This window comes from Nannospalax galili, unplaced genomic scaffold, assembly GCF_000622305.1.
Source record: "Nannospalax galili isolate Female #2095 unplaced genomic scaffold, S.galili_v1.0 scaffold406, whole genome shotgun sequence".
NCBI lineage: Eukaryota > Metazoa > Chordata > Mammalia > Rodentia > Spalacidae > Nannospalax > Nannospalax galili.
The window spans coordinates 8,792,755-8,802,462 of record NW_008357033.1 but is presented as its reverse complement, the minus strand read 5'-3'; the positions used below and the strand labels follow the sequence as shown (position 1 = coordinate 8,802,462).

The following is a 9,708-nucleotide window of genomic DNA, read 5'->3' as shown; positions in this document are numbered from 1 at the left end:
ATGTGTATATCTGAAGGGTATATAACAAGAATAAGGTGCCAGACAGAGAAACCTCCCCTCAGGTTGTTGGTCAGGATAGTCCAAGATACTCCCAGGATTACACAGGCCCTTGCCACAGCTCTTGATTACCTCCCAGAACATGAAGACAAGACCCTGTTGTTGAAAACAGGACATACTTCAGACACAGGACTTGGAGCAATGGAGCTGGAATTGATCTGGAAGCCTCCTCCCTGAAGACTAGCTTTCACAGTTCTAGAGGACACTATGCAAGCTGCTAAGGGAGAAAATCAATCAATGGTCCAACCCAGCTTTAAAGTCTAATAATCACAGCAATGATTGGCACAACAAACTATATTGGTGCATAAGTGGCACCTGTACTTTGGGGGTAATCAAGAGCTATCTAATTGGACTTAAAGCCCTATCAGTGGGAAGGAACTCAAGGGTGGCACTGTAAATATAGCCAAATGCCCATGGTTGGAGAGGTCATATATCCTAGAGAAAACCTTACCTCTGTCGTATCCCTAGACAAAGGTAATTTCTTACTGTATGCTAAATATGGATCCTTATAGTTGGAGACAAGTATACCAGTCACCACTTATCAAAGAAGCTTCTTTTTGCAACAGGTGAAGACTATTACGTAGTGACACAACTGGTCATACACAGAGAATATGTGTCTTGGAGATGCCCAGCCCTAAGTGACACATCTACAGTGGAACATGGACACCTAAGGCTCATGGAACATAGAGAAACAGAGGGTAGAGAGAATACTCATACATCTCTCAACTTTCACCGGTGATACTTCCTCATGCAACAGAGGGCGATGCACACAGAAGACATAACTAGCCCAAATGTAGAGAATAAGAGACTGCAGAGTGTGTTTCTCCTGATAGGACTCCTATATTAAACCTCACCACCCATGGTTCAGGGACCATTGACGGGAAGGGGGGCAGAAAGATTGTAAGAGCCAGGGTTGATGCATGATCATAAGGAAATGGAGTCTTACAGACTTCTGAGAACTTGCTCATATGAACTTGCAGCAATGGTGACAGCATGCACAAGACCCATGCAAAACTCGATTAGACAAAAACCCAACATAGAACTGGGGAAATGGGCAGCAGGCCCCAACCTTAGCTGAGGAACTATTGGCAGCTGATTACTGCTGGGTGAGGGAGAGTTGATCTTTAAGAGAGTGACTCTTGGTAGGCTGACTAGAGTTCAGTGGATGAACTTATACTGAGGGACATCTGGGTACAAACACTTGACTCAATAGTCCTCAACATATAGGACAAAATGCATGAAACCTGGTGGGGGGTGCTGTGGGGAGTGCAGTGGGGGGGGAGTCTATGATTAATATGTTTTGTATGAAATGCACAAAAATTCAATAAAAATATGCATTGAGAAAAAACAAACAAAAATTAACCAGGACAGGAGGCTATTAATGACAATTAGAAAAAATAAGACATGAAAGTTGGGGAGAATACAGGGTGACAGAACTAGGCGTAGTTGGATGAAGGTAGTGGTAGATGTATTTGATCAATATGCATTTTACAAATGTATGAATATTTCAAAGAATAAACAATATTATCAAAAGTGGAAAGGTGTTATAAGAGATGACAAATTTAAAAATAGTGTGGTTTGATACAGGCCACGACAAATGAGAGTTGTCATTCATGCCTGCCTTGAAGACACACTGAGAAGTATAAAACCTTTCTACTATGTCAAAGAATGTCTTGTTTAACTTTTCTCTTACATGTCTACAATCTACACATATAAAACAGAAACATATTAAACACAGTTTTAACAGAAAATCACTGCCTCATGTTCTCAGTTAAACCACAGAGCATATGAACTACACCACGAGAAACAGTTCTGATGCCAGTACACTGGATCATCTTAAAGGAGCCGATTTTTACTAAGAAATCATGTATTTACTACCCTCTTACACAAGGACCTTGAAAAGTTAACTGTACATTTTTCAGTACTGATGAACACCAAAGGACTGACTGTGGCATAGCTATGGGCTGTAAGAATTTGGATACAGTAAAGAATAGGATGATCATTCACTACAGTTCTTGAGTAGGAGATGATGCTGTCCAAGATGGACATGACCACAAAGAAAACCATGAGCAGCAGAATGGTCCGGGTGGCCTTTGTCCTGAGGATGCTTTTGGAAAAAGTCTGGTGCCTTGAAGATGCTGGGACTTCTTTTTATGCAGTCACCATGTAAACACTGGAGAGGACCATGAGACTCATAAATAAAACTTCCCTGAAGGTCAACATCATGGAAATGTGTGTTGCATTGAATAACTCATGGGAAGAAAAGATCAAGACTCAGAAACATACATAAGATTGTCTGAGGTCAAATTGGAGGTGGCAATGATTGATATAAAGAGGTGGCTGCTAATGGATGTGTAGAAGACACACAGGAAAAGAAGGATATACAAATTTTGCTCTGGGGAGTTATGTTTGAATTTTGCTAAACAGGAGGTTCTAGGGCTGAGGGTGATGGCCTGGAGGACACTCAGCAGGCAGATGGTACAAACAGAGAGGCCCTTCAAAACCCTGTACAAATAGATAAGGGATTTACATGTGATGTCATCCCAATGCTCCCAAGGCATAAAAATGTCTGTAGCTATGAATCCATTTGTCAGAAGCATCAGCAAGTGGAGCAGCACCAAGAGTCCAATGGGCAGGTCAGTGAGTTTGGGCCTGTGCCCAAGAATGATATTGAATATGTGGAACAGAAGAAGGAAGCTGTTGGCTGAGATCCCAATGCCCACTCCAGAGTAAAAGGTGTTTCGTATGTTAGTATCAGTGAGGAGTTGTTTTTTATTCATCATATAGGGAATGAAACATATAAGTGTCTGAGGAGAAAAGTAGAACCCATAACAAATATAATCTTGCTCACCCATCTCAAACAACACTAATGCCCCCATGAAGATATGAAGATAGATGCATCCCAATTCACCCCCAATTCACTTAAAACCTCAACTCCTCCTCCCCCTCCCCCTGCCCCCAGGGCATCTTCTCTCCTTCACTTGTCTTAAAGCTTTCCAGTCATGCTAGATTAGGTATGTGGTTTCGAGACTCCATCAGTGTAGAAGCTTTCCTCTCCGTTAAAAATTGCATACATCTGGGGGCTGGAGAGATGGCTCAGTGGTTAAGAGCACTGGCTGCTCTTGCAGAGGACCCAGGTTCAATTCCCAGCACCCACATGGTGGCTAACAACTGTCCATAACTCCAGTTCCAAGGGATCAATGTCTTCTTCTGACCTCCATGGGCATTGCACAACATGGGTGTACTTTCACACATGCAGGCAATACACTAATACATATAAAATAAAAATAATGAAATATTAAAAATTGCATACATCACAAATTATTTCTTTTCTTATTGCCTGATATTTGACATTTTGTGGGACAAGATTAGCATCTTACTTGGTTTTCATCTGCATCGTCTTGTCAGATATCTTATAATTTTACTATTTTTGGTGAGTCTGAAAGAGGAAAATTGCATGAAAGTGAACCTGAGCACTTTCCAATGGAAGAGGTCCCATGAATTAGACATGCTCTTACTTTACTTCAGTGCTGTTTTTATTCTGTTTATTGCAAAACCAAATTATCTTAATGTATTTCTGTAGCAAATATTGGTACTTGTGAACTTTAAATCCGAACTGCTTCAAATTTCACCTAAAGTCTTCCATTCACTCTGAGTGTGACCTTGAGCACTCTGAGGCTGAGCTACTGTCACCTCATCTGGAACATATGGACAGTCATGTGGCCGTGTCATGGAGACACTAGGCGTGAAAGAAGATGAAGTCTACCTACCAAACATGGAAGTGTTTCAGGCATATAATGACCTTTGTTAGAATTCTGACTGCTGATTTTATTCTCATGCACTTTCTATATGATTTGGTGGAGTTAATGCAGTTCTTTTAATGAATAACCAGCTCTTCCCCTGCCTGAAACAGAAAAGGTAAAAGATAAAAATTACAAAACAGCCAAATAATAGAGTCCAGTTCCCTTTCCAGAGACCTCTCATGGAAATTTAGGTATTTTCTGTGTGTCCTGTTAGGTAACTATGCAGCTTACATATGTTTCTAAAATCATGCCAGTATAGATTCTATGGGAAGAGCCCAGTTGTCAAATATTAACTGGAACATCTTCCATTCTTTTCCTGTTGTAGTATGTGAAATCACTAGAGAGAGGTAAATAGAACTACAATTATAATGGATCCAGGGCCATCCCATTTTACAGAATTACTTAAAGAAAATATTTAAAAATGGGCCCCAAGGTGTCTAATATTTAATCTCTCCTTCAGCTAAGCAGTGGTATTTCTTCAGACTCCTGGGACACCAGCCCAATCTTTACATTAGAAAATTTGATGTATGCTCCTTGTTGAATTTTTGTAGTTTTTAAATTAGATGTTGTGCTGGATAGCTTTAGCATCAACTTGACACACCTGGGTTGAGGGACCCTCAGTTGGAGAATTTCCTTTATTGGACTGGCCTGTGGCCATGTCTGAGGGGCATCTTCTTGATGAGTGATGTGGGAGGGCCCAGCCCACTGTGGGTGGTGCCACCCCTGGGTAGGTGGGCCTGTGTTGCATAAGAAAGCAGGCTGAGTAGGGGCCAGGGGAGCAAGCCAGTAAGCAGCATTCCTCCATGGCCTGTGCTCCAGCTCCTGCCTCCAGGTTCCTGCCCTGAGTTCCTAACCTTGGGCTCCTGCATGAACTGTGACTTGGGATATGTAAGCTAAATAATTCCTTTACTCCCCAAGTTGATATTGGTCAGAGTGTTTTGTCATAGCAATGAAGAACAAACTAGGACAGATGTCATGCATATAAGGCATGTAATATTGTAAAAGATGCATATACATATTGAAAAAATCAACACTGAATATCAAGGATGTGAGGTGAAATTATTTTATAGTTATTTGGACCTTGTGACACTGTAATGGAAGTTATGAAGGGAAGGCAAAAGCGTTAAAACTCACTGATGCTCACCCCATTTGTGGATGTAAAGCTGAAGTGGATAGCAGATGACAACATTTATCAGGGCATATTTCCTAAAATAGTAATTCTATAGCATCATTAGAGAAGATGAATCTTTCAAAAGATTAATAGCCCATGTATTCTAGATAGCAATAGATTCTTGATTAAATAAGTGGTACTGAATTAGTTCCATCATATTTTGAAGTTCTTAATAAAGGCTTGTTCTCCTATTCCCAGTGTCAGGAATTAGTTCCATCATATTTTGAAGTTCTTAATAAAGGCTTGTTCTCCTATTCCCAGTGTCAGGAGAGAGAGAGAGAGAGAGAGAGAGAGAGAGAGAGAGAGAGAGTTGTGCTATACTTATAATGGCAGATGCCTGTTTTAAGCACATATTTCATGAAAGATAAACCACACACTGGTAAAGTGTTAATAAGAATAACTAGAAAACATACATATTAGCACTTGCTAATCTAAAATTAAAATAGTTCTAAAATTTATACCTCTCATTTTTGTGATAGTAGATTTTTTCTGTAATTCCATTTAATTCACCAAGAAAAGAGGAAGAACTTGATCCTTAGAAACACATCTCATTGTAAAGTTCTCCATGTAGAATGTTTTCATCATCTGTAGACCAGCAAATTGGGCTATGTTATTGTCAGTGTTCATTCATAAACTGCAGCCCTGCAGATGGTAAACAACTTAGGAAAACCAGGTGTGAACAGAGCAATGACTTCAGTAATACAATGACATCATGGTTTCTATGGATTGTTGTTTTGAAAACACAGAAAGCCTTTTTGTTGAGATGGAAAAATTTGCCTCCTTTCTCTACAGTACGGATCAAGGAACATGGGACGATTTCATGTCATCACAAGCCAGAACTTGCCAGGGGAGACCATAGAAACGTTTCTCTAGTCATCCCGTTACCTCCAAATTAACAGACACACTCAATTATTTCTATTAAAAAGATACATCAAGCATATAGCATGTGAATAAGAATTATTAGTGTATACATATTTCTAGACTAATGCATCAGTTCTATGGAAAGCATTCTGGTGACTATGAACCCTTCACGAGTGTAAGATACACGGAATCCTTCAGCCTCCCAGCTGTGCTTCAACAGCTCAAGCCTGCCAAGTTGAGCATGGTTTAGGAGAGAAGGGATCAGGACAGATGCTCTCTGACCAAAAGAATTATTTAAGAGACACTCATCTAATAAAGAAGTTGGGAGTGAGTGTAAAAACTGTGAATTGGGTCCAGTTAGAAGAGGCCACAGTCGAGAAAAGGAAGGAAAAGCTTAGTAGGCAAATCAGGAAAGCAAAACTTATATGGACCAAGAAACGTCCACAAGAAACCTGAGCATTCCTTTGTAAGTGCTGACTGTGAAGGCTGGGGCAGAAGGACCAGAATTAAGACTTGCTGTACTGCATGGAACAAGGAAAAATGACTTTAGGCACTGCATCATTACATAGTTACCCAAGTTATTGACAGCCTGTGACCTGTGTGATCATTAAATGGACAGAAAGGTTTGGAAGGTGAGACTGGTTTTGCTTCATTCAAGTGGGTTTAGGATGAGGTAAATCAATCAAAATGCTCTATCTGTTCCATAATTTTAACTTTAAAATTAGGAGCACAGTAGGAAGAAATGACTGTCTTATCAAGAGAGGCAAAATTATTACTAAGAGATGTCAGTGCTAAGTGCAGAGATGCCATGAGATAAATGAAATACAGGAATATGAGGGGCAAAAACATGGAGAATCTTTGGGCAAAGGAATGATAGTTATTTCTGAAAGGCTGTGTGGAAAATGTTCTTTTTAAAAATTGACACTATTGTAGGTACTTATCTGGGTTCAAACTAGCAGTTAGACTGTTGACTGGTATTCTTAAACAATCTCCAGAAACAGCATCAGTAGAAGACCCAGAGGAACAGCAGCGTCTCAGACTCCAGCTGTCAGAACTGGTACCCACGCAGACCTGCAGCAGAATCTGTTTCCTGATCATCCCAGCAATGAAGCGTAAGTGAGGCTCCGCTTTCCTGTTACACGGCTCTGACTTGCCCTCCATTCACATTCATTGTCTATTAGGAACAGAAGAGTAGGGAGGTCCATATTTATCTGTTCATGATAAATTTATGAAAGGAAAAGGTTAGGTAAGGAAAAATCTGAAAGCCAAGAACAGAGAGCAGGATAGGAGTGTTAGGGAAAGAGGAATTTACTGCTTGTTTGAATTTACTGCTTGTCTGAATTTACTGCTTGAATTTACTTGTTTGAATTTACTGCTTGTAACCAATTAACTCAACCGGAGACACAGGCATCCGGAGATAGAGGCAAGTGCTACAGCCCCCGGACCATGACCTGTGTGATCTGTGTCATGTCACGTAGGCATGTCTGCTTACACAAGATAACAGGGAAGGGTCGTGCCAGGCACATACCACCCATCCCTCCCCGATTGAGACACCTGAAGGGAGTTGTAACATTTTTCTTGTTTTGAAGTTACTGGTTTGTGAAATGCTTGCTTTGAAACTATTGGTTGTATAAACGCGGGGTTTTGTGTAACGATTGTGGGAGCCTATATAATCTTTACCTGAAATTGCCTCAGGGTTGATCGCTCTAACCAGACCTGCGTGTCTTGGAAGGACAGTCGACCCCAGCTAGCTGGTTTAATAAAACTCTGCTTGATTTTTGCATCTCCATACTCGTGCATTTGTTCTCCTGAAGAGACCCACCGAGTCATGGACCCTAACATCTTGGGGGCTCGTCCCAGATTCGGGGAGGGGCTTCTGGGGGAACAAAGGATGAACAGAGACACAGTTTCTCTTCTCCGGACAAGGCAGTGTAATTCGAGGGTCGCCTCCTCGTGTCTGTAAAATCCAGAATAAAGCGAGAGTCACCATCTCGTGTCTGGTGTCGGGTTAGTAATCCCGAGTGAGGAAGTCTGGGTTCCAGTCCCGGCACCTAGGTGAAAGTCCAGGTAACCAGCCCTGGCCCTAGGGTCCGAGTGTCTCGGCCCTAGGAAGGAAGCCTGCCATCAAATCTGGCGCCTGAGGAGGAAAAAATCGAGCTGGTCACTCTGAGGCAGTCCGAGTGGACGCCTTTTGGGAGAATCATGAGAAGTCTCGGGGATCCTGAAAGTGAGAATGGTGAGTGCAGCGCGCGCCTGAGCGAAAGAAGGACCGGTCTGCACAAATGTGATTCAATGTGGTGCACGTGCTTGATGGTTGTGCTAATTGTTTTACTAGGGGAGGTCTGGTTTTGTATTTTTCTCTACGCTCCCTATTTTAAACCTTCCCTTCCTATCTGTATCTCCCACTCCTCTCCATACCTCTCTCCAGCCACTGAGAAAGCCCCGCAGGCACGGGTCGAGCAAATAAGAGCCATTAGGGCGCTCACTGCTGAAAGACTCCTGTGAGAGGATAAGGGGGTCCCAGGCGTGAATCCCAGATAAATTCACGTCCCCCGCAGAAGAAAAACTGGGCAACGACAGGCACCCGTCCACAAGCACACCCACTGGCCATCATTGTTTAGAGTGGCATCTTCACTTCTCCCTTTGCATCTCCCTCTCTCTTCTGTGACCTCCACCATGGGCCAGACTCAGGCCACTCCTAAAGGTTTAATCCTCTCTCACTTCTCAGAGGCGAAGGAGCGGGCTTTGAAATTGGGCCCTAGCATCAGGAAGGGTAAGTTTGGCCCTTTCTGCTCAACTGAATGGCCCACCTTTGGAGTAGGTTGGCCGAGCCAGGGGTCCCTTTCCCTGGACACCATCAGCAAGGTCAAGGCTGTCATTACCCGGCCTGACCCAGAGGGCCACCTGGATCAACTCCCCTATATCCTTTTGTGGGAGAATCTGGCAGAGGATCCCCCGTCCTGGTTAAGGCCCCTCTTGGTGAGAAAGCCTCATGCTTGCCCACCAAAAGTCTCCATCATGGTCACCCAGGAAGGTTTGAAGTCCTCCAGTCACAGAGACAGGGATCCTAGTGCTCCGTCAGTTCTCCCCGAGAGCTCCCCCCTCTACCCCCCTTTGCCCATTGAACAGCTGCCACCTTATGCAGCTCCACGAGGAGGAGAAGCTGAGGCGGCCTGTGGAGGGGGGGATGGAGCCGGGGGTCCCCAGGGGAATCCAGTGGTTGCCCCCTCCCCAGACTCCTCTACAGGAGAGGACAGACGATCTGGGGAGGTGGGAGGGATGCAGTTAAGGTCTTGAGGAAACGGACCGAGTGGGGGAAGCTCCATCCTCCACCACAGGAGGAGGATGCCAGTTCTGCTGGTCCGAATGGTTGGCGGCCCAGATGGAGTTCAGCAGTATCAAAACTGGCCATTTTCCTCTAGCGATCTCTACAATTGGAGGACCCAAAATCCTCCCTTTTCTGAAGACCCTAAGTGTCTAATAGGTTTGGTAGAATCCATTATGTACACCCATTGTCCCACGTAGGAGGACTGCCAGCAGCTATTTCGCACCCTCTTCACAACAGAAGAGCAAGAACGCATCCTGAATGAAGCCAGGAAGAATGTCCTGGGAGAAAATGGGAGGCCCACTACCCTTCAGCCTGCCATCAATGAAGCGTTCACCCTCACCCACCCAAATTGGGATTTTGGGATGGCAGAAGGTAGGGAGCGGCTCCGAGTCTACCGTCAGATGCTTATGATTGGTCTCCAGGGGGCTGCAAGATGGCCCACTAACCTGGCTAAGGTGAAAACAATTGTTCAGGGAGAAACCGAAAGC

General features: G+C 43.5%; 1 pseudogene; it reads right to left on the bottom strand.

The window, feature by feature from the left end:
* Nucleotides 1-1,920: 1,920 nt before the first annotated feature.
* LOC103751496 lies at nt 1,921-2,840 on the bottom strand (annotated as a pseudogene).
* Between the last annotated feature and the right edge of the window lie 6,868 nt (nt 2,841-9,708).